This window comes from Canis lupus, chromosome 5 (genome assembly GCF_003254725.2).
Source record: "Canis lupus dingo isolate Sandy chromosome 5, ASM325472v2, whole genome shotgun sequence".
Taxonomy (NCBI): Eukaryota; Metazoa; Chordata; class Mammalia; order Carnivora; family Canidae; genus Canis; species Canis lupus.
Window position 1 is genome coordinate 38,494,843 of NC_064247.1, and position 23,738 is coordinate 38,518,580.

Below are 23,738 nucleotides of genomic sequence, written 5' to 3' on the forward strand. Positions count from 1 at the left end.
ATGTGGCCCGTCAAGGAATGCTGTGTCCTTCCTCCAGGAGGTGTTAGTAATAAACTTCTCTATTTTAAGTCCCCCGTGGCCTTCTGTTGAACCAGGCTCACCATCCAGCACCCTGTAGTTCATTTAACAAATGTTGATTTAACAAAGTCATTAACAGTCTGAGGAACAGCCCCCCTAGAATGCTCTTCTCTGGGATCCAGAAAAAAGTTTCTGGTAGATTCTCGGATCCTCAATGGGATATAAGAAAGGACATCCTCACCTAAACAGGAATGAGACATCATGACAAGACAGCTGTCTGAAACGAAAAAGCAACGAGATGAAATTTTCCTTATAAAGGCAAAGAAAACTTCCATAAATATTCAGTAAAAATTGGGCAAATCAAACACAGTGAAATACAAATCTGGTGAGTTTTAGATTTCTTCAGTGTTAGATCAAATGTCAATAAAGAGGAAGAGGAGGCATTAAAAAAAAACAATTTAAGAGAAAAGCATGACAAACTCTAATTTACTTGGCCACTTTTTCTTTCATATGTGAGAGCAGTAGAAAGATTGCCAGATAACCAGGAGCTTAAAAAGTACACTCCCAGGGAATCTATGTGGAAAAACATGACTTGAAAATTCATTCCATGTGAAATGTGGGACAAAATTAAGACCTCAAGACCAGGAAATTCTGTATAAAAGACCTGGTGGTGAGCGTTAAAAGCATTAAGACAGCTAAACGTGGAATTAATTCAAAATATTTGCTAAAGTAATAATTTTAAAACCAACATTTATTTAGTACTTATAGTGTGCTAGGTACTGTGCTAAGTGTTTTATAAGTATGTTTATTTGTGAAACTTAACACAGATGTCAAAAACTACTCGTCAAATAAAAGATGTTTAGTATAAAAATAATAATGTAATAATGACAATAAATCTTCAGATTATGTTATTAAAATAATCAGCGAGTGGACAGCATAATGGAGGTGTTCTGTTCTTCAAATGACATGGAAACAAGAGTGGATGCAAAAGATACTGTTTAATTTTTATTTACTCTGATAATTAAAGGGATAAAGTACGTATCTAATGAATGCATATGTTCCTACATACATCTACCTATATAAAGCTTTGTAGAGTACATACAAAGTAAAAAAAAATTTAAATTCTAAAAAAACGACAAATTGGAAACAATTTCTTTGACAAAAGTGGCAGGAAAGGAGTTATTATAAGTTTTGTTACAAACTAATCAGGGAAAAAAAGCAAACATGCAGAAATAGAACAAGGATCTGAGCAGGCAACGGAGAATTATCACGCATAAAAATGTTAACTTCATCAGTAGTTTCTAAAAAGTGCACATTAAAAGAGCAATGACATACTGTGGTGAACCCATCTCCTTGGCAAAAACTCAGAAGAATGATAATCCCTGGTGTTAGGATTGAGGGAGAGGGTCCTTTAATATACTGCCAGTAGAAGTGTAAATTGGTAAATTGGTGCTCCTCTGGAGGGGAGTTTGGCAGCAGTCATCAAAAGCTTTCTGAATTCTGATCCCTATGACTCCAGCATTTCATTTCCAGAGGACATGCTCCACGAGGCCAAGATTTAACTCCGCCAAGATTTAACTCCGTAATGGGAAGAGCTGTCCTCATGCAGGGGCTGCTCCTTTGAAATGCAGGAGGATACTCAGGCCAGAATTTAGGAGACCAGTAGTAGCAGATGAAAGCAGGGACTTCTGGAGTGTTCGAGCCCCTGCTGGAGTAGAGCATAAGGGCTGGAGGTCCCTGAGAGCCTCTTTTGTCTGCTAAGCCTGGTCTCTGGGTTGCCTGCCTCTGTCTCTGGTTTTTTTCCTGCTTCTACCACTTTTCTTTTCTCTCTCTCTCTCTCTCTCTCTTTAAGATCTTATTTATTTATTCATGAGAGACACACAGAGAGAGAGGCAGAGACACAGGCAGAAGGAGAAACAGGCTCTCTGCAAAGAGCCTGGAGACTTGATCCCAGGACCCTGGGATCACACCCTGAGCCAAAGGCTGATGTTTAACCACTGAGGGCCCAGGTGCCCCACTGAGGCTCTTCTAAAGCCTTGTTTAAACATTCCAGGTCGTTGTCCTTAGTCCTCTGGGCAACTCGGGAAAGGATGGGGAACCAAAGAACCAGGCCAGGAGTATCAATTAGTGGGGTGCTCCAGAGGCTAGATGGGCCACACCTGGAGTCACAGTAAACTATCCCGAGATTCAGGTGAGTCGCTGGCCTGCTGATACTGCAGTATGTTCCTCCTGCCGTGGCTGTTACTACACCTAAATGTTGGCTGGAGCTGCCACTGCTGGCTGTGCTGGAGTGAACCCCCCCTGCTCCCTCCCAGTCAAAGTACCCTGAGAGGGTGCGTGTGTCCCAGATACACGGAGAGCGCCATCCACCTGTTGCCCTGGAACGGGAAGTGGGTGTCTGGATTGTTTCAGGCTTTCTCAGCTTGTGGCTCATCACAACACTCATGGTTGGAGGTTCTCCACACCTGGAAGGTGGCTTAGGTGTTGGGATGCCCCCCAAGCCCAAATACCATTATATCGAGAATATTAAAGTGGCACCTGGGGGGCTCCATGGTTGAGCGTCTGCCCTCGGCTCAGGGCGTGATCCTGGGATCCTGGGATCAAGTCCTGCATCAGGCTCCCCGCAGGGAGTCTGCTTCTCTCTCTGCCTGTGTCTCTGCCTCTCTCTATGTGTTTAAATAAATAAAATCTTTTTTAAAAAGAGAGATTATTAATAAAAACATGCCTTGGGATGCAGAGGTGCTTCTCTCATTCCCCATCATTGCCTGCCTAATGCTCTCCCCATGGTCCCTCCATCCCTCGAGAGCTTCCCTCACCTGATTCCCTAAATAGCTCTTGGTGATCTGGGAAAGGAAATTGGCAAAGAGGTGTACAGAAGAATTGCATGGACTCAGAGGTCAAGGGCCCTGAGAAGTAAGTCCATATTTGGTTTACATTTAGGATGATAATTCAAGTTTGAAGCTCTTTTATCTGGGTTCCATTCTCCTGCAAAGGGGTGAGTGATGTCATCTCACAAGCTCACAGAGCTTTACAGTTTACGAATTGCTCTCACATGAATGGCTGGACCAAAACCAAATTGCAATTGTATTGGGCTGCATATGTGTGGTGTATGGGGAGGAGCTACTGGTGGTGGGAATATAATTGGCTATGATGGTGCACATAAAATTGAGCCGGTCACGGGACGCCTGGGTGGCTCAGTCGGTTAAGCATCTGACTTCCGGCTCAGGTTATGATCCCACGGTCCTGGGTGTGAGCCCTGCATCAGGCTCTGCACTCAGCGGGGAGTCTGCTTCTCCCTCTCCAACTGCCCCTACCTCCTGCTCCTGCTCTCTCTCTCTTTCTCTTAGACAAATAAAATCAAACAGGTCAAGATGATGGGTTGTTGTTTTCCAACACCTACTAGTGTTAGTTTGGTGTTCTGCTCTGCAGGGGGTTTCAGGGTAAAGAAGCTACAGTGAGTGACCCCAGCATCTGGTGGGGGCGGGAATAATGATGTAAGAAATGGCTGTGATTCAGCATAATACATGGGACAGCAGAGATTGCAGACATCAGGTGTGCATCAAAGGGCACGCACTCTGGCCCAAGTTTGGGGGTTGGCTTGTTTTGCACATGCACATAACTACGACTGATAATGAGGGCATTTCCATAGCAGGAACTGAGGTCTGTCACGTATCACTTATTAGGAACTTTTCAGCAACTGTGTTTCCCGCTCCCTGCAGTTCCCACTAGGGCCCTTGCTGTGGATTATGATCCATTACCCTTTCTTTTACTGAATTAGAGCTTGTGGGGTCAGTGAGCATTCTCGAGACTGTACCCCAATGAACCCCAGTGTGCATATGACAGATGATGAAGGGGCTTGGGGTGACTTTCTCTAGGACTTTCCATGCTACGGTATCCAGATATGGGAGCCAAGTACAGCTAATCCAGCAAGGCATCACTAGTTGTACCTGTCGCAGCCTCTTTGGGGAGGGGCCGTTCAGGCTGTCACATTTCCCTTTGGGGATGACAGAGGGCCTCTGGGGACTCTGGGCCAGAAGTTTACCTTCCGGCCCAGCCAAGTGATGATCACGCACTGCGATATGGGACTTGGTTAGAAGCACGGGTAACCAGAGTATCTCCTGGGGGGTGGTATTAATGAGACCAAATTTGCTGGTTCAGCCCCAGGAGGGTCTGCTAAGTTTCCAGGGCCACCGGGACCCTGGGAGAGCCAGGGGTGGGAACACAGTGCGCCAGCATGGATGCAGCCCTCTCCCTGGGGGACTGATCCAAGCATCCCACGGTCAGCAGCACTGCGGAGACGGTCACTGGTCACTGTGAAGCTGTGGTTGCTGACCCACATAGAAAAGCACAGGTCCTCTGTCCCCCCCCCCATGCAAGTCCAATCATTGTCCACTTAAAAAGAAGTAATGAGAGAGATCCCAAACGGTAGGCCGGTGGCACTTGGGAAGTTTCAGCAGATGAAACGGTAAACAATGTCAGCTACCAAATGCGGCTCCTTGGAGCAGATTCATTGCTGTGGCAGAAAGAGCAAATCCGTTGCTGCATTTCCGGAGCTTCCTTCTGCCTTGGATGGGACTAGAATCCAGAGGGGTCCGCCCCTCATAGACAGAGGACACCAGGTGGGGTTGCCTTACAAGATCACTTTACTTGTACAAACCAGGAGATCATGGAGGAAATCACTTCCCAAGCCCTGACGCCCCAACCCCACCCCAACAACAAAAAGCAGGCTCCTTTTATTAGGGCCAGGGGTGAATATTCAAGAGGGGATTTTATCATTATAATGAGGCTGAGGCGTTTTCTGGCACTTTCTGGTTAATCTGAGCAGGAGTCTTCCTCAAATGTTTCTTTTTCTGTTCCAGCAGTTGGTTAGTTTCTAAAAAGTAAGATTGGCAGTTGAGCAGAAACCTTTAGGAGTTTCCTGAGCTCAGGGGGTCAGGCCTGTGACAAGGGGCCTGGCAACATCAGTTTTTCACCAGAAAACCTTTTCAGCTCATGGCTATGCTCCTCGGGGTCCTGCATTCTCAAAGTGCTTATTGGGAGCAATTGCATTTCTGCCCCGGATCTATTAAAAGTGGAGAGGGTGAACCGAAAACTTTTCTGTGGCTTTTGCTTTGGTCAGGCGTTGCAAAGACCTGCGAACTCCTCAAGTTCTGCTCTATCCACCAGGGCAGCGGGAGAAATGCTTGACTCTGATTACAAAAGCAAGTCTTAGCCTCCTGATTTTCTCTACCTTTTTATTTTTTTATATTTATTTTTTTAAGATTTTATTTATTTATTCATGAGAGACACAGAGAGAGGCAGAGACACAGGCAGAGGGAGAAGTAGGCTCCATGCAGGGAGCTGGATGGGGACTCAATCCCAGGACGCTGGGATCATGACCTGAGCCAAAGGCAGATGCTCAACCACTGAGCCACCCAGGCGTCCCTCCTACAACATTTTTCACCCCACTTCCCAGGCTTGCTCTGTCCCCAGCTGCTGTGACCCCGGGCAAGAAGGGATTGGTGGGCTCTGGGCTCCCAGCCCTCCAGCCAGGTCTTTGCATCTCTAACCCCTCCGGGGCTGCGTCTTAAACAAACAAACAAGAAAAGCTGTTGAAGCTCGTTTGCAACAAACTTATCTGGTGGTGTAAATGTCAGAGGGTGGCGGAGGAGGTGGGACCCAGCAGAAGCCATTTGGCTGCAAACTTTATCTTGAAAGATAGGGTGGGGGCCGGTTTCACTGGGTGCCAGGACCAACTTAATTGAGTCTGGGTCTGTAGGGGCAGCTTGAACCCCCCCTCCTCGCCCACCCCCCGTGTGAGGGGGCGGCTGAGGGTTCAAAGCCGGACTGTCGGAGCATGGGAATGTTAATGAAACTCTTGCAGCCCCCTTCCTTGCCTCCTTGGACTGTGTGATAGCAGCGGGGGCTGAGTCCGATTGCAATCTAGACGAGGGGAACTGAGAAAGTGCTGGAACAGAGCAGGCCCCCCAGGAAGTCGGCCTTTCCTCCTCTTTCTTCGTTCCTCCACCCCCACCTGCCTCCTGCCTCTGCCCTCACCTCCTGAAAAGCAGAGAAGGTAAAACCCGCACTGCTTCTCTCTCCTGGATGGATTTGGCAGGAATCAAGTGGGAAAAAAACAAAAAACAAAAAACCCAAACCACCAGGTAAAAGAGTTCTAAAAATACTAGAGTGCATAGGTGCACAGGTCTCTCTCTATATAGTAATGGGAACGTAGCCCTGTATTTTGAATTTTAGCACTGAGAGCAAATCCTAGCAAAGCACGTGGGAATAGCACAAAGGGGTGAGCACACGGGGGTTTCAGACAGTGGGATAACCCCGTTAACAAGGCCTGTGCAACCCCAAAGAGATACGGGAATGCCTCTGGGAGGGGGGGTATTTGTTTTCTTTCCCTTGTAGGTTCTCTTCCGTCCAGCAGACCCTCGCCCCAAGATGACGGTGCACATTTTCCAGCCCATTTCTTGGGTGCTTGAAATTCACATGTCAGTGGTAGCCTATTATTTTTTTTACTTATTTATTTATTGGCACCCTATTATTTTAATCAGCTTAAACTAGCTATGTCCAAACTGTCCCCAGAGGACACAGTTCACAGGGGTCTGATTTCTTTTTTTTTTTTTTTTTTTTTTTTTAGGGGTCTGATTTCTAGATGCTCCAGCCCCGACTACATTGTATGCGCTGCTCCAGGTAGAACAAAGGGACCTGCGATCCGGATCTGCAGCCAGGTGCCCCCCATTCGTCCTCTCCTACCTTGGGACCTTGCGTGTGACTGTTTCCCAGCCAAGTCAGGACGAAGCCTTTGCCCAGATGGCAACTCTGGGGATCCCTGCCACTTGTGATATTTAACGTTCACATTTCGGTGACTTTAATTGCCTTACTTTCTTATTTTCAAAGAAACGCGTGCGCTAACAGAAAATAAAGGGGGTCCAGCAATCACACTTCTGGGTGTATATCCAAAGGCAATGAAATCAGTTCCTCAAAAAGAGATCTGCACCCCTGTGTTCAATGTGGCATCATTGACAATAGCCGCATGAACCGTGGCTGAAGGCGTGTAACCCACCTGAGTGCTCGTCAGCAGGTGAATGAATAAAGAAAATGTGAGACAGACCGATTGATTGATTGATGGATCGATCCCGTGTGTACCATTGTGTATATATCTCCATGGAGAGGTACGTATGTATCAGTCTATGTGTAACCCTTGCCAAGTAACTGTGAAGCCAAAACTGTTTTTATAATTTTACTGAAAAGCTATTTCCCATTGGACTCTCAGGAGTGTCCAGTGGCATTTCCCAGAGGCTGCTAACCATGATGATGTTACTGCTTTGGGGGTTAGCGGAATGTGCCTCTGCGTACTCTCACATTTCACAAAGTTCTTGGCTTATATTTCTGATGTGATAAATATCAAACCATATAGCCCCAGAAACAAAGGTTTTCTGCGGTCTTCAATAACCTCCAGGATGTAAAGGTTCCTGAAGCCAGAAAGTCTGAGAACCTTTGGCTTTGATCACACACGTCCACCTGGTTTTTCATCCAAGTGAAATGGCCCTTATCCGGGGATGAAAGGGAGATGGCCCCTTGGCTCAGTTTCCTGACTAACTTGTTTTATATGTGGATTTTTAAAAAAAGATTTTGTTTATTTATTGAGAGAGAGAGAGAGAGCACAATGGGGAGTGGGGAGAAGTAGAAGCAGACTCCCCGCTGAGCAGGGAGCCCAACATGGGGCTCGATCCTAGGACCCTGGCATCATGACCTGAGCCGAAGGCAGACGCTTAATGGACTGAGACACGCAATACATGTTTTATCAAGTGTCTACTTTAGGCCAGACACAGTGCAAGGCCCTGAGGATAAAGCATTAACCAAGACCAATAGGACACTATTTTTGAGTTGCCTGAAGTCTTGTGGTGAAGACACAGACTAAGGGAAGACACCAAAGCACTGATGCTTCAGGTGGAATCTCACAGAAAACGGAAGCTAGTCAAGGAGGGTGGGGACAAGGCCCACAGGCAGGAGGGCACATGGCACTCTGGAAGAACCCAAAGAAGGCTGTGGTGGCTGCACGAGGAAGCCCGAGGTGCCAGAGGACGGACTGGAAAAGACTTGCTGTCCACCTAGGGCCTGTCAAGTCAGGTGAAGGTCATGGTCTTGATGCTAAGGCAATGGCCAAGGGCCAGGAGATAGCTTCTTTTTTTTTTTTCTTTTTTTCTTTTTTTACCTTTTGAAAATTATGATAAACACAACATAAAATTTAACATTTTAACCATCCTTTAAAAGATTTTATATATTTATTCATGAGACAGAGAAAGAGAGGCAGAGACATAGGCAGAGGGAGAAGCAGGCTCCCTGTGGGGAGGCCAATGTGGGACTCGATCCCAGGACCCCAGGATCACGACCTGGCTGAAGTCAGACGCTCAACCACTGAGCAACCCAGGTGTCCCAATGGACAAACAATTTGATTGGTCTCCAAAGAAGACATATAAATGGCCAATAAACACAGGAAAAGATGCTCGACCTTATTAGCCATCAGTATAATGCAAATCAAACCCACAATGACATACCATTTCACACCCACAGAACACTCTTAAAAGTACAGTTAGCTAGATCTCCACTGCAGACTTTCTGAACCACTAGCTCTGGGGTCAGGCCCTAGAATTTGCATTGCCAACAAGTGACACACGCTGCTGATACTGGAACACCACACTGAAAACTACTTTAAAGATAGACAGGAATTAGGAGATAAAGCTCATCATATATTAATAAGGACCACTCTAGAATATGTATGTCCTGCCTGGAATGTTCTTCTCACATGGCTTAGCCAGATAAGGAGTAGGGACTCCAAACTTATCATGGGATTTCTTTTCTGATTTTGTGGCTTATAGAGTAGAGGTCCCTGTCCTTTCACAAATGGCATGTGTAAATGTCACCTTATCCTTCCGTCTGCTTTCTGGAGGAAGGGACTCAGTTTCCTCTGGATCTTTTGGGTGATAAAAGGGAAATCTTCATCCTATTATCATGTTTCTAGCTTTGGGGAGGTCTGCGAAGATACAAAGATACGAAGATGTGTTTATGGCATTTGTGAATGCTGAGTCCCCCGGGTTTGAGGACACCAAATCTGTTGGCCCCAGGGTCATTCATTGTTGAGAAGAAGAGGCGTCCTCTCAGCCAGCCAGATTTTTACCTCAGACTGCACAGATAGGGCAGCCAAAAGGGAAAAAGCTGTCATCCTTAATTGCAAATGGTTTAAATGAACTATAGTTCCTTCTGAGGTATGGTAAAGACATTCAACCTCTGGGCAGGGACACAGGATATAATCGCTTTATCCTATTGCAGCTGCCATGTCTCTGTGCTGTCATAGTGTGCTGGTGGGAGAATTCGTTTTCCTGAGGAATAGCAGACGAGGCCAACTCGCTCAGCACGGAGAATGCCGTGTGAGACCAAGGCCTTCAACGTGTTTCGCTCTTGCACATTCAGACACCATGTCAACCAACCACAGACCAGTGCTCTTTGGGCTTTTCTGAGCCAGGTTGAATAAGTGACCAGCACTGATGCAATACCCCCGTCCCCTGTCAAGGTGCCTGCCCTTCCCATAATGAGTGTAACGGTAATCACAGCTAATGTGTGCTGAGTCGTACTCAGGACATATGGGCCAGATGCTGTTCTATGCATTGTATTATAGAATTTATTAGAATTTGTTTTGCATTTTCATATGTGTGCTACAAAGATCTCCAGTTTCCAGACAAGGAACCCCATTCAGCAAGGTTAAATTACATCCAAGAAAAGCAGCACCAGACACTTGTTAAAAGTGGTAAGATAGATTTTACTCAGACTGTTGCAGTAGTATAGGGAAACTCGGTGTCAATTGAACTCAACTCCAAGACTGAGATTTTTAAAGGGAGAATGGGGAACATAAAAGGGGCTGAGGGAGTGTGAAAAACAGGGAACAAAACCAGGACTGGTAGCTAAAGGGAAATAGGAAATTGCAGAGGGGCGAGCAGAGAATGATTGGAAGTGGTTGGGTGAGCTGGGTTGGGATGATGTACATTCTGTGGTTTGGGAGTGTTGCTGTTTCTTTTTTCTCTGGTCTCAATATATACTTTTCTTTAAAAATTTTAATTCCAGTGTAGTTAACATACAGTGTTATATTAGTTACAGGTGTACAATATAGTTACTCAGCACTTCCGTACATCACTGGTGCTCGTCAAGATAAGTGCTCTCCTTTGTCCCCATCAACTATTTCTCCCATCCTCCTGTCCTCCCAGGTCCTCTCTGGGAACCACCATTTTGTTCTCTATAGTTAAGAGCCTGTTTTTTGGTTTGTCTCTTTTTTCCCCTTTGTTTTGTTTCTTAAAGTCAATAGATGAGTGAAATCATAGGGTATTTATCTTTTTCTGGCTGGCTTATTGCACTTGGCATTATACCTTCTAGATCCATCCATATTGTTGCAAATGGCAAGATTTCATCCTTTTTATGGCTGAATAATACTCCAGCCATAATATATATATAATAATATATATGCTACATCTCTATCCATTCATCAGTTGATGGACACTTGAGCTGCTTTCATCGTTTGGCTTCTGTAGATAATGCTGCAATAAACATAATCCATATCAATAAATATATATCTAATTGAAGTGTTTTTGTAATCTTTCGGTAAATAACCAGTAGTGGAATTACTGGATCATATGACAAATCTACTTTTAATTTTTTGAGGAACATCCGTACTGTTTTCCACAGTGGTGACACCAGTTTGCAAAACCACTAACAGTGTACAACGGTCTACATCTTTGCCAACACTTGTTTCTTTTGTTTTTTTATTTTAGCCATCCTGACAGGTGTGATGTGACATCTCTTTGTGGTTTTGATTTGCATTTCCCTGATGACTGGTGATGTTGAGCATCATTTCATGTGTTGACAATCTGGTTGTCTTCTTTAGAGAAATGTCTGTTAGGTCTCCTACTCATCTTTTTTTTTTTTAATTTTTTTTTCTTATTTATGATAGTCACACACAGAGAGAGAGAGGGGGGCAGAGACACAGGCAGAGGAAGAAGCAGGCTCCGTGCACCGGGAGCCCGACATGGGATTCGATCCCGGGTCTCCAGGATCGCGCTCCGGGCCAAAGGCAGGCGCTAAACTGCTGCGCCACCCAGGGATCCCTCCTACTCATCTTTTAACTGGATTATTTGTGGGGTTTTGATGTAGAGTTTTATAAATGCTTTATATATTTTGGATACTAACCCTTTCTTGGATATGACATTTGCAAATATCTTCTCCCATTCAGCAGGTTGTCTTTTAGGTTTGTTGATTGTTTCCTTTACTGTGCAGAAAGGAAACAATTATTTTGTTTTGATGTAGTCCTAGTAGTTTATTTTTGCTTTTTTTTTTTTTGCCTTAGGAGTCGTATCTAGAAAGATGTTGTTACAGCTGATGTCAGAGAAATTACTGCCTGTGCTCTCTTTTAGGATTTTTGTGGTTTCAGGTCTCACATTTAAGGTCTTAATCCATTTTGAGTTTATTTTTATGTGTGGTGTAAGAAAGTGACCCAACTTTATTCTTTTGCACATCGCTGTCCAGTTTTCCCAACACCATTTGTTGAAGAGACTGTCTTCTTCCCATTGTATATTCTTCTGTTGTCAAAGATTAACTGTCCATAACATCATGAGCTTATTTCTGGGCTTTCTATTTTGTTTCACTGATCTATGTGTCTATTTTTGTGCCAATACTGTACCGTTTTGATAATTACAACTATGTAATATAACTTGAAATCTGGAGTTGTGATATCTCCAAATTTTGCTTTTCCTTTTCAAGATTGCCTTGGAATTCAGAGTCTTTTGTGACTCTATACAGATTTTAGGATTGTTCTAGTTCTGTGAAAAGTGCTGTTGATATTTCAACAGGAATTATATTAAATCTGTAGACTGCTGGAAGCATTGCTTTTTCTTTAGCAAAGACTCACCACAGGGGTTGGACCACCTCTAGGGCCAGAGCTAGCTACAGAGAGAAGCCAGGCTAAAGCGTGGGCCAGTCTCTTAACACAGTGTTCGGGCAAGTCCTTGGATGTGTGGGAGCTCACGGTTCTCTCCAACTTGCCAAGGAAGGCCCTGTGGCTAGTGGGTAGCTGAGTGAGGGAGTTAAGCTCAAGCAGTATGATGGAGTTCAGAAACATGTCCTTTTCTCTGAGGACATATTTCTAGCATCACCCCTTATTCCCAGAGCTTATACTACTGTCTCACTTAACTGTCTTCATATTTGTCAAGATCAGCTGAACCTCCTACTTCCATACTTCAGGGGCAGAAATCCTACCTAATATAAATCCCCAGAACTCCCATTTTCTCCTTTTCTCTGTTCCCCATCCTGCAAAGAACAGAAATGCCCTTGGCCCCAGGGAGTCCTTCTTCTCCTTACCTACTTCCTTATCCAGACCTTCTTCATCTCCTAGGTATTCATGACTAAGTGGGGAGAAAATCTGAACAGCATATTTGAGGGGCCTAATGACAACGGGATAAACTAACCTGGCAATGTTTTATCAACCTTAGAAAAAGGCCCACATCTGTTAGTATCAACTGGCTTCTCCTGTCCTAACATGAAATTCAGCCAAGGTTCCTAGGGAAGGAAACAATGGGAAAACCAGAGAATCCATGCAGTTAAAACTAGGCCATTTATCTCCCAAGCAGTGCATTTTGTAACCACGTATAAGAAGCTGTTTTCAATTAAACATAGACACACATGCACACACACAAAGGGCTTCATCAATTCTCGTATCATCAAAACAAGTTCTTGTATCATCAAAAGGAGATGAGGGCCAATTTGGCACATTCTGGATCTTGTCTTTTCTAGGGGTTGAGGTGTGAATGTAAAGGGTCTAAATATTTTCAAATATCTGCTTCAAGTGTCAAGTGGTAACTACATTTCCTACCTCTGGAGTGTGAAGTCGGTATCTGAAACCCAGGGAGAACTTGGAGCATCAGATGCTAGAACTCTCAGGAGCTGCTATACAGAGGTGGGATTAGGTCAATGCCTAGTCTCAGAGCCCCATTCTGGGGAGAAGGAAGTTATAGAAAGGGTGAATGGGGACATAGGACATGGGAGGCATAGTGGCAAGTTCTTTGCAGATGCCATCTGCTTTGATTTTTTAAAAATAATTTATTTATTCATGAGAGACACAGAGAGAGGCAGACACATAAGCAGAGGGAGAAGCAGTATCTTTATAGGGAACCTGATGTGGGACTTGATCCCAGGACCCAGGGATCAAGCCCTGAGCCAAAGGCAGACACTCAACCACTGAGTCACCCAGGTGCCCCTGCTTTGATTGCTATAACCCTGTGAAGTTGGTGTCATTGCCCCCACTTCAAGGTTAAGAAAGATGAAGCTCAAAATAAGTCTGATTTTTCAGCCGGGAATTTCTGATCTTCACTTGGCTTCTGGTCATCATTCTGGGCTCATCTGAAATGTCCTTTCCTTGGAGGATTATTCTGATGAGCTGAAGGAGTTCATGCCTGCCTCTTTCCAGGTCATTCTCTATGAGTGCTCCATGGACAGTTATTGAACTGATTCAAGTGAATGCAGAAATGAGCATAAGGTCTGTAAAGCCAGAGGCTCCATCCACTTCCTTGCCAGAAGCCCAGAGCTTTCCCCAGGTATGACATCTGAGGGTCTGTGAGTAGGAGGAGGGTTTTAGACTATTGACACAGTGCCCTTTAGATGGAAACACTGCTGTCAGCCCATTAAAAATCAGTGCCTCCCGTCCAAAGATCAGGAAACCAGGCGCAGTGTTTTTATTTCTTTGCAAGAGACCCAGGAAAGAAATCCCATTATGCCACACGAGAGGGAGTTTGAGGTCAGATTCTTGTATGTTGTGGAAGTGCCCCTTCTCCTTGCCAGATTCTATTCCAGACTCTTCCCCTAGGAAATGGTAAAACCCACACCTGGTAGTCATTTCTCCTGCCCCAGGACAACCCTGACAATTTGCCCCCTCTCGCACGCAACTGGTTTCCTGGGTTGCATTATAATTGTTCATCTGCACGTTTCATTGACCCTGCCGTCCTGTGATCTGCTCATCGACAAAGAAAGAATTTTTATCTTTTGCACACGTGCCACAAATCTTGGCAAAACGGGGCTTGCAGGTGTTGAATAAAAGAGTGCATGAATGAATGAATGCACATGGGATCTTGGCAAAGGTGAAATTTAAAGAGAATTGAGTAGGGATGGGGTTGAGGATTTGCTCTGTGTCAGTTGTTTCAAGATTACATCCTGGTGAAGCATTCAAAATGTATGCCTGGTCATACAGTTGGTGCCCAATAAATGTTGAAGTGCTTTCACTTCCAAGACCATCAGGGGAAAAAAAAAAGACCATCAGGGAAGTGTTTTTCCCTGTGAGGGGGTGGGGGCTGGAGATTTTACTTCAAACCCTAAATTTACTTGTACTGTATAGATATTTGGGGTTTTATGATTTTTTTAAAAATATTTTATTTATTTATTTATTTATTTATTTGAGACAGAGGGAGCACAAGTGGGTGGAAGGGTAGAAGGAAAAGGAGAAGCAAAAAGCAGAGCCCCCACTGAGCAGGGTACCTGACATGGGGCTTGATCCCAGGACCTCGAGATCATGACCTGAGCTGAAGGCAGATGCTTAACTGACTGAGCCACCCAGGCATCCATCTTTGGGGTTGGGGTTTCAGTCTCTGGCTTAAGGGAGATTTCCCTGGGCCTCTACGGATGAAGTTTTCACTTACAGTTCATGTGTTTCCAACTTACTTTATTGCTCAGAGGCCCTGCTCCGTCACCCCTACTCTGCTACACAACTTCTTGCCCTAACGTCTGCCTTAGAAGCCCAAAGGAGTCACGGCACCATGCCTTGGCCTTGGCGTGAGGAACTATCAGAAGAAACATTTTTCAATGGCAGAATAGAAAGTCAGGCTGTCACGGAGCCCTGGTAAGTGTTTATTTTCATCTTATGAGTCCTAGAGCATTCCTTCTCAAAGTGTGGCTCCTGGACCAGCTGCATCCACTCCAGTAGGGAGCTTGTTAAAAATGCAAATTCCTGAGCTCCACCCCAGACACGCTGAATCAGAAACTCTGGAGACAGGCTCAGGGCTCACAAGAAGGGGTGAAAACCACTGTTTTGGAACATGGCCATTATGCCACTTGAGCCACTGTTTTCAGTGCATCGCTTGTAAGCTATCTTACCATCAATTTCTGCTCTAGTTTCTTAATTAAAACATTTATTTGTAAGTATTTTGCCACTTGTGATGCCTTTTCATGTATGTTACATATTTGATATTTATAAGAACCCGACATATTTGATGTTTACAAGCACCTGTTGAGGACAGCAGGGCAGTGATGATCATGATCCCCACTCCCCTGGTGAAAAGCTGAGATTCTTGTCCAATGACATACAGTTAGGGAATGATCGAGACCAGAGCTCTGGGACTAGAACCTGGATGTTTGGACTTTTTCTCCAGAGCTCTGTCTTCATGTGATCATATGGTCCCACTCACTCTTTCTCAGTCTTGTTCTCCATTCTCTCCTCTAACTTATTTGGTTGACACTGAATTTTAGTCCAAGCTGCTTCAGCCAGAGCTGGCTGCCCATTTCCATAGAACCTGCTTTGGGTTCCCTTATTCCAGAACTCTTCATCTTGTGTTTTGGGGGAAGCATAGCCAGTTGCTCTGAAGACACACAGTGTTTCTGAAATCTCAATATCCATGCAGGTCCTGGAGATCTGGTTAAAATGCAGGTTCTCGGGCAGCTCGGGTGGCTCAGCGGTTTAGCACCACCTTTGGTCCAGGGCCTGATCCTGGGGATCCGGGATCGAGTCCTACATCAGGCTCCCTGCATGGAGCCCGCTTCTCCCTCTGCCTGTGTCTGTGCCTCTCTCTCTCTCTCTCTCTCTCTCACTCATGAATAAATAAATAAAATCTTTTAAAAAAATAAATAAACAAAATGCAGGTTCTGATGCAGGGGTAGGAGGGGTGGGGAACTGAGAGTCTGCATTTCTAGCAGTGTCCGGGAGATGCTCCTCATCTCCCCCGGGACAGCTGGGCTCTTTGGTGCTTTTGTTTGTACCATCTTTCCCCCTGAAGACACTGCAAGTGTCTTGATAGTAGGAGCAAGGGTTGTTCATCCTTATATTCCTGAACAGAGGGATTCACTCATGAGAGGGAGGCAAGGACAGAAGAGAGAAGTGTCTTTTCCATTGGCATCCACATTTTTGAGCAAAGAGGAGAGAAGAGGAGTGGTTTACTTCCAGCATCTTGACCCCTACATCTACCTCTCTTTGACTCCCCAACCAAACCAAACCAAACCTGGAAGCTTCTTCGAAGTCCAAACAGAAATTGGAAACATTTGTGGCTGCCTAAGATTTGGTTTCTATCTGGTGGTGCATTGTCACTCAAGGTACAGATGAAGTGTGTGTGGACATATTTTGATATAGAGAAAACAGGTTTGGGGCTTCCCCACCTCAGTGGAGCCCCTTCAAGGAGTCACACCAATGCCAATGCCAGGGAATTGGATTGGGTAGCTCTGGTGTCTGCATTTAAGAGATAATCCCCTTAACACCATAAATACAGAATCTAAGTACTTTGGCAGGTAAAACTGCCTATGATCTTGCAACATAGCGTGGCCATCTGGCAGAAAACATTGACGCTGTCATAAGGGGAGGTGGACAGTAATGCACAAGTTGTTCTTAACGATCCTCCCCATGTGAAGCCCAGGAACTGGGCAGCCAGGACCCTGTCACCTCTTGGAAATCCTTAAAGGCCCCGGAGAGGGTTTCTCTCTGTGTGCTGGAGAGACACACTGTTGTGAGCCGTGTGGCAGCTGTAGGAGAGGGTGCAGGTGGGGTGAGAAAGGGGGTGGCCGAAGGGATGTGTGTGGTTCCAACCTTCTTCACTTCCAAGGACTTGACTCCTGTGAATCCTGCCCCACTCATTGGGAATTCCGTGTTTCTACTTGGCCATGTTGGTGACCACACATGCCACACAGGATCACCACTGAAGCAATGGCTGAGTGACACTCTGCACTCTCTTCTCCTCTTCCGCTTGCAGATCCTAACAAAACCTGTCCTCTCCGGCCATTGTGCAGGATGCACCTGACCAAAGGTGCCCTGCTCTCGGGCACTGTGTGCTCTTACACACATTATTCCCACCACTTCCATGCCCTTGCCCTGTCTCGTAAGTGCTTACTTGCCTTTCAAAACTCAAGCATCAATGAGAGCCCGTGATTCCCCACTCCCAATCTTTCCTTCATACTTGGGTTAGTACCCTGTGCCTCACTCCACGCTTGCTTTCTCCCTTTTTTCTTTTCTTTATATTTTGCTTTGTCTCACCTACTAGATTGATCTTCCATTACCGGTCTGTAGCAGAGTGCCAGTAGTGGTAGTATCTACATAGTAGATTCTTAACAAATTTTAAATACTCAATGAGTTGGGACGCCTGGGTAGCTCAGTGGTTGAGCATCTGCCTTTGGCTTAGGGCGTGATCCTGGGGACCTGGGATCCAGTCCCGTATCGGGCTCCCTGCAGGGAGTCTGCTACTCCCTCTGCCTATGTCTCTGCCTCTCTCTGTGTCTCTCATGAATAAATAAATAAAATCTTAAAAAAAAAAGAAAGAAACCAAATCAGAACTCCCAATCAAGCACAACTGCCTTGGGATGAACTGCCCCAGATCCTGAGACAAGGAACTAAGTGCACATACATTTTGGGGCATGATCCGTGATGTGCTTGGGGGAGCGAGTGTATGAAGCCAAGAAGGAAAGAGAGGTAGTGCAAGGTGAGCTGAGGATTAGGCTCCTGTTGCGGGCAACCTGGGCGTAGTCCCCAGGGAAGACCTCAGAGACAACGTGGACACACCCGAGGCTCGTCCTATCCAAAGGGCAAGCGCAGGACACCTGGTCACCTCTCAATTCACCTACTCACCAGTTGGTGGCCATTGGTTTGTTTCCCTCTTTGGGCTACTTTATAAATAAAGCTATTTTGAACACTCATGGGTTTGTGCGGACATATGTTTTCATTTCCCCCCTAGGGAGATGCCTAGGAGAGAAATTGCTGGAGGAATGATAAGTGTACGTTTAACTTTACAAGAATTTGACTATAACTGTTTTCCAAAACCGGTTGCATTCCTCCACCGGCAACGTCTGAGTGTCCAAATGTTACCAAAACAAAGCAAGCCTGTGGTTTGCCTTTTTACTTGCTTGAGTGTCTTTTGAAGAGCAGAAGTTTTAAGCTACAAAGCCCAATTTATCAGTGTCTTTTCAAATGCGATATGTGCTTTTTGTGTAGCAAAAATTTTCTCCTGCTTTTTCTAAAATTTTAGTTTCAGGTCTTTCATTTTGTTCTGTGATCCGTGTTGGGTCAACTTTTAAGTATGGTTGAAGGAAGGGGTGATGTTTATCTATCTATCCACTATCTATCAATGTACTTATTTATTTCTTGGCGTATGAATAGGTAATTATTCCAGTACTGTTTACTGAAAAGACAATTTTCCTCCCAGTGAATCACCTCTGTAATTTTACTTAAAATCAATTGGCCACCTGTATTTGGATCTATTTCTGGACTCTATTTTGTTTCATGAATATATATTTCTACCCTTGCACCCATGCATACTATCTTGATTACTGTAGCTTTTAGGGTAAATATTGGAATCGGGTAGTACAGTTTTGTTATTTTTCAAAATTCTGTAGGCTACTCCCGGTCCTCTGCATTTTAATATAAAATTAAAATCAGCATGCCAGAAAAAAATGCCTGATACAATTTTTTAAAAGATTTATGTATTAATTTTAGAGAAGGAGAGAGTGAGACCGCAAGCAGGAGAGGGGGGCAGAGGGAGAGAGAAAGAGAGAGAATCCCCAAGTAGACTCCCTTTTGAGTGGGAATCCAATGCAGTGCTCAGTCCCAGGACCCCAAGATCATGACCTGAGCCAAAATCAAGAGTCCGACACTCAACCAACTAAGCTATCCAGGCACCTCTTCTGATACAATTTTGATTGGGATTGTGTGGAGTCTTTATATCAATTTGGTGATTATTTCTATCTTAATAATATGAGTCTTCCAATCCATGCCTTATTTTCTTTCTGCAATGTTGTGTAAATGTTTAATGTGCTCATATATGTATAATTATATACATGTTATTTTGTTTACTACTTATTAGATGCTTACAAGAATATGCAAAATGAAACAAAAACCTAGAAGAGGGAAAGAATGGGAAGGAAAACAAAAGGACAGGAGAGTGTGGGATAACGCTAATGCACTTATGTGTTGTACAGTCTTTGGACACTTGCTTTCTCGATGCCAATGTGAAAAGTGAAATCCGATTATCACATACATTAGAGCCTCATTAAGTGACAGATAAGTGAACCACTCCAGAAAAGCACAGCTATTTCTCATGCTTTCTTTTCTTTTTTTTAATTAAAGATTCTATCCATCCATTCATGAGAGACACACAGAGAGAGGCAGAGACACAGGCAGAGGGAGAAGCAGGCTCCCTGCGGGGAACCTCATGTGGGACTCGATCCTAGGCCCCCAGGATCATGACCTGAGCCGAAGGCAGATGCTCAACTGCTGAGCCACCAAGGTGTCTCTTCTCATGCTTTTTTCCAACCAGTCCTCAATGACCGGCTAAACATAGTGTAACATAACCAATGAGGTCACGTCTCCCTGCAAGTTATGCAGAGTTTTAATGTGCTGTTTCTTAGATCACTTGACATATAAAGTAGCAGGGCTGAAAAAAACCTGTCTCCCAGGCAGTTAGTTACCTTTGCTGCAGCCTCATGAGAGTGCCCCAACTGGAACCACATGGCTGAGCTGGCCCAGGATACCTGACCCTCAGAAACTACCTGAGATGACGAAGGTTTGCTATCTTCACCTGCTAAGTTGGGGCGATTTCTTATTCTGCAGCATTAGATAGCAATGCAGATTGAAGTCCCAAACCACCATTTAATTACATCATGCACTTTACTAAAGAACTACATCATATTATCTAATTTCACCTCTATGTCACACTATGCAAAAGGAATCATTATTGTACCATTTATCAGTGAGGAGGCTAAGACTAGAAGCACTTATGCCAAGTCAAGCCTAGGATGTCTGATTCCAAACTTCAGGCCTTTATTACCACACTACTCTGCTTCCCTTTACATCTCTCTTGACTAGATCCTAACCATGGGTCCCGTATTTGTGCTTTCTCAATTGGGACCGTATTGCCGCCCCACCCCACCCCCAAGAGGATGAAAATGAGCTCAGGAAGTGTGAAAAAATCTTATGTGTGGTCTTCCAAACCTCACACTCACCTGGCAAAATTGTATTCCTTATTACATCATCTTTTCGTAGGGAGAAATTAAATGAATTGTTTGCTCTTAAGAGAGCAATAATGAGGGGCACCTGTTTGGCTCAGGTCGTGATCCCAGGGTCCCGGGATCTAGTCCCCCATTGTGCTCCCCACAGGGAGCCTGCTTCTCCCTCTGCCTCTGTCTCTGCCTCTCTCTCAATCTGTGTCTCTCGTGAATAAATGCATAAAATCTTAAAAATAAAAAGAGAGAGCAATAATGAAACAAAAAAAGATCGAGAAATACTGCTTTATGATAATTTCAGACTTCTCAATGGCCCGTACTCTTGAAAAAAAAAAAAAAAACCTTCCTTGTGCACAGCACATTCCCCATGAACAGCCTTTGATTGATAGATTCTCAGACAGGAGGTTCAAATCTCTACTTTGGAAAAAAATCCTACAGAAAATAAATAAATGACACAAGCCTAAATGATTTTCCGGGCTCCTTAGCAAACCGAGTCCTCTGCAAAGACCCAAAAGCACAGGCATCCGGGGGAACCGCGCTCTTAGGAATCAGGGTTCAGAGCCGGTCGACGTGAATACCACCTGTCAGTAACCGTGATGGAAAAATATTAGTTTACATTCTTCGGTTCCCTGGTGACTGACCTTATTATGCCTGAGCAGCATGTCTTACTACACTTGCTAATCTGTGGATTTCTAAAAGTAGATAATTAGTCCAGACAGCTAGAGCTCAAAATGAAATGAGCTTAAGGTTTTCAGGAATTACAGCAGGTGTCTGAACGAGCACCACTTCAGATCTGGCCCCCTCCTCCTGGCGCCTGGGGGAGGGCTCACCTTCCTCAGTCTGACTGGCCTCTTGGCACATTCACCCATTTATACCTTCCTTCCTGGGAGGCCTTTACCCTGCAAGGTGAGAAGCTGGAGGCTGGTGCTCCGGGCCCCCCTTTAGTCACTCCCTCATAGGCATGCACATAAGTGCAAGGTTCTAGAAATCTTAGAAGGATGCTAAAGGAAGCTCAGAGTCTGCCCAGGGCTTTTCCTGTTTTTTGTTTTGTTTTGTTTTGTTTTTAAGATTTTGTTTTATTTATTCATGAGAGATACACACAGAGAGGCAGAGACACAGGCAGAGGGAGAAGCGGGCTTCATGTAGGGAACCCGATGCAGGACTCGATCCCTGGACCCCAGGATCACGCCCTGAGCCGAAGGCAGACGCTCAACCACTGAGCCACCCAGGCATCTCAGGGCTTTTCCCATTATCCCACATTTTCTCCACTTGGGGTGCTTGCTTTCTGTAGCTCCTCTCTGGGAGGGGTCTGGCAGGGTGGGGGGTGGGGGGACAAGCAGCATGAAAAGGCCTAGTTATTTTCTTCTGTAAAGTTCATGGCTTCTCCCTCCACCTTCTCCTTCCCCTCCCCACCCGACTTCTGTCTGGTTTGAGTTTATTGTCAAAACACGCCCAGCCAAATTACTCGTCTGCAGACATTTTTGCTGGCCTTAACCGTATCCACAAGAGAGCTGCTAATGATTACCCTTCCTGCCCGTACTTAGCTCATCCTCAGAAGGGAACTGCTCATTATCATTCCCTGACTTCAGCCCGGCCGTCTGGAAACAGTCAGCCAGCGAGGATTCTGGTGGCGGAGCGAAGTCCTGGCATCTTCCTTCCGTTGGGTCCGATCTCCACCAGAAGCAATTGTCAGCTCCTGGGAGGCTGTGCGCCTGTGGTCCCTCAGGCCGGGCCTCTGGAGGATTGGGTGGGGGTGAGGCGGTGGGGGCACTTCCTAGACACCCCCCCCTCCCTCCACCCAGGCCAGCTGCAAGGACTCTCAGGACCCCATTCAAAATGAAAATTGGGGGCCCTCTGTTCAAAATGCAGGACAAAAGAGAATGCTTTTTCCTTTCTCTTGAGGGCCCATCTCGATTTGCTGTCCTGGAATTTGCAATGTTGTGCACTGGAAAGAAACTTAAAATTTTAAATTATCAGCATACATGTTACCATTCTTCTTGATACTGTGCAATGCCAACCTAAATGCAAACATAAGGCATTTAACTGCCATGCAGGAGCCCCAGAGGGGCACTTCTTGTAGTTCACACGTGCATACTGGACTTTGTTCTTGCAGAACCATGGGAAGGCCGCACGGTAGTCATCGGACTGTTTTTATTTCATGTCTACATTTCTGCACCTTCTGCCCTTTGTCTGCACCTCTGACGTCCGTTGCCTTCTTCTTTCTGTGTCTGAAGCAGATGGAACACACAGCCTCCCAGAGCGTCAGCGCCCTTGATCACTCAATCATGCGCTGAACCCCAGGTGTCCCAGGTCTACCAGAATTCTGTGCTCCTGGGCCATCGTGGGTGCTATATGCAGACTGGGCCACATACTGCTTGCTTCTCTTTTGCTTGTGTGCATGCTCCATTGTCTCACTGACAAAACACAAATTCAAAGATAAAATTATTGGGAATTTTAATACTGCAATAGAGTAGTAAGGCCAAGTGTGGGGTCCTTCAGAACAAAGACATCACACCTGTGTGACATCACAGGTCACTGGTCCATGACACTGTTCCTGGCCCCCACTCTGACCTGCTAGACCTAGACTTCACTCTGCTATTAAAGGATAGAGGAGAAACTCTAGAAATGGAAGGAAATAGAAAGCAACATACAGGATTATAACCAACTACGTATTTAACTTCAGTTCTCAATCCTGACTGCCCATTAGGTTAACCTGGGGATTAAAAGAAAAATTTAAAGCTAAAGCTCAATGCTTGGAAGTCTGATTTAATTGGTCTGGGTGGGGGGTGGTAAGCTGTCCTCGTAAATGCTGATGTGGGGCCAGACTCTGCTGAGCCTCACCTTCAAGGTCTATACCCACCTACCCATCCATCCAAAATGTCTGTGTTATCTTTATTGCACTTTTGATTTGTCTATTTGTTGGTCCATCCTACTAAATAGTTAAAAAAAAAAAAAAAAGATTTCATCTATTTATTCACGAAAGACACAGAGGGAGAGGGAGATACATAGGCGGAGGGAAAAGCAGGCTCCTCGAGGAGCCTGATGCAGGACTGGATCCCAAGACCACAGGATCATGACCTGAGCCAAAGGCAGACACTCAACCACTGAGCCACCCAGGTGCCCCTTAAATAGTTTTAACCTTGCATTTTTCCCCTTCTTTTTCTAGCCAAATTCTAATGTCTTTTCATCATGTTCAAAATTAAGTGCAATCAACATAAATTCTTTTTCTGGACCACTTATTAATCGTCTGACTCTTCAGTTTATTTCAAATGTTAGCTGACATTTCTCCTACTTATTAGGGGTTGCTACTGCGGGCAGCTGACCTGGAGCTACTGCAGGATTCCAGTTGGTTCTGGCTCTATGGTTCAGGTTTCAGTATGCTTCTGAAAAAATCCACCCATGAGTCTCAAGAAGCTCGAGAGTGTCACTGTTTAAAATAATCTCACAGG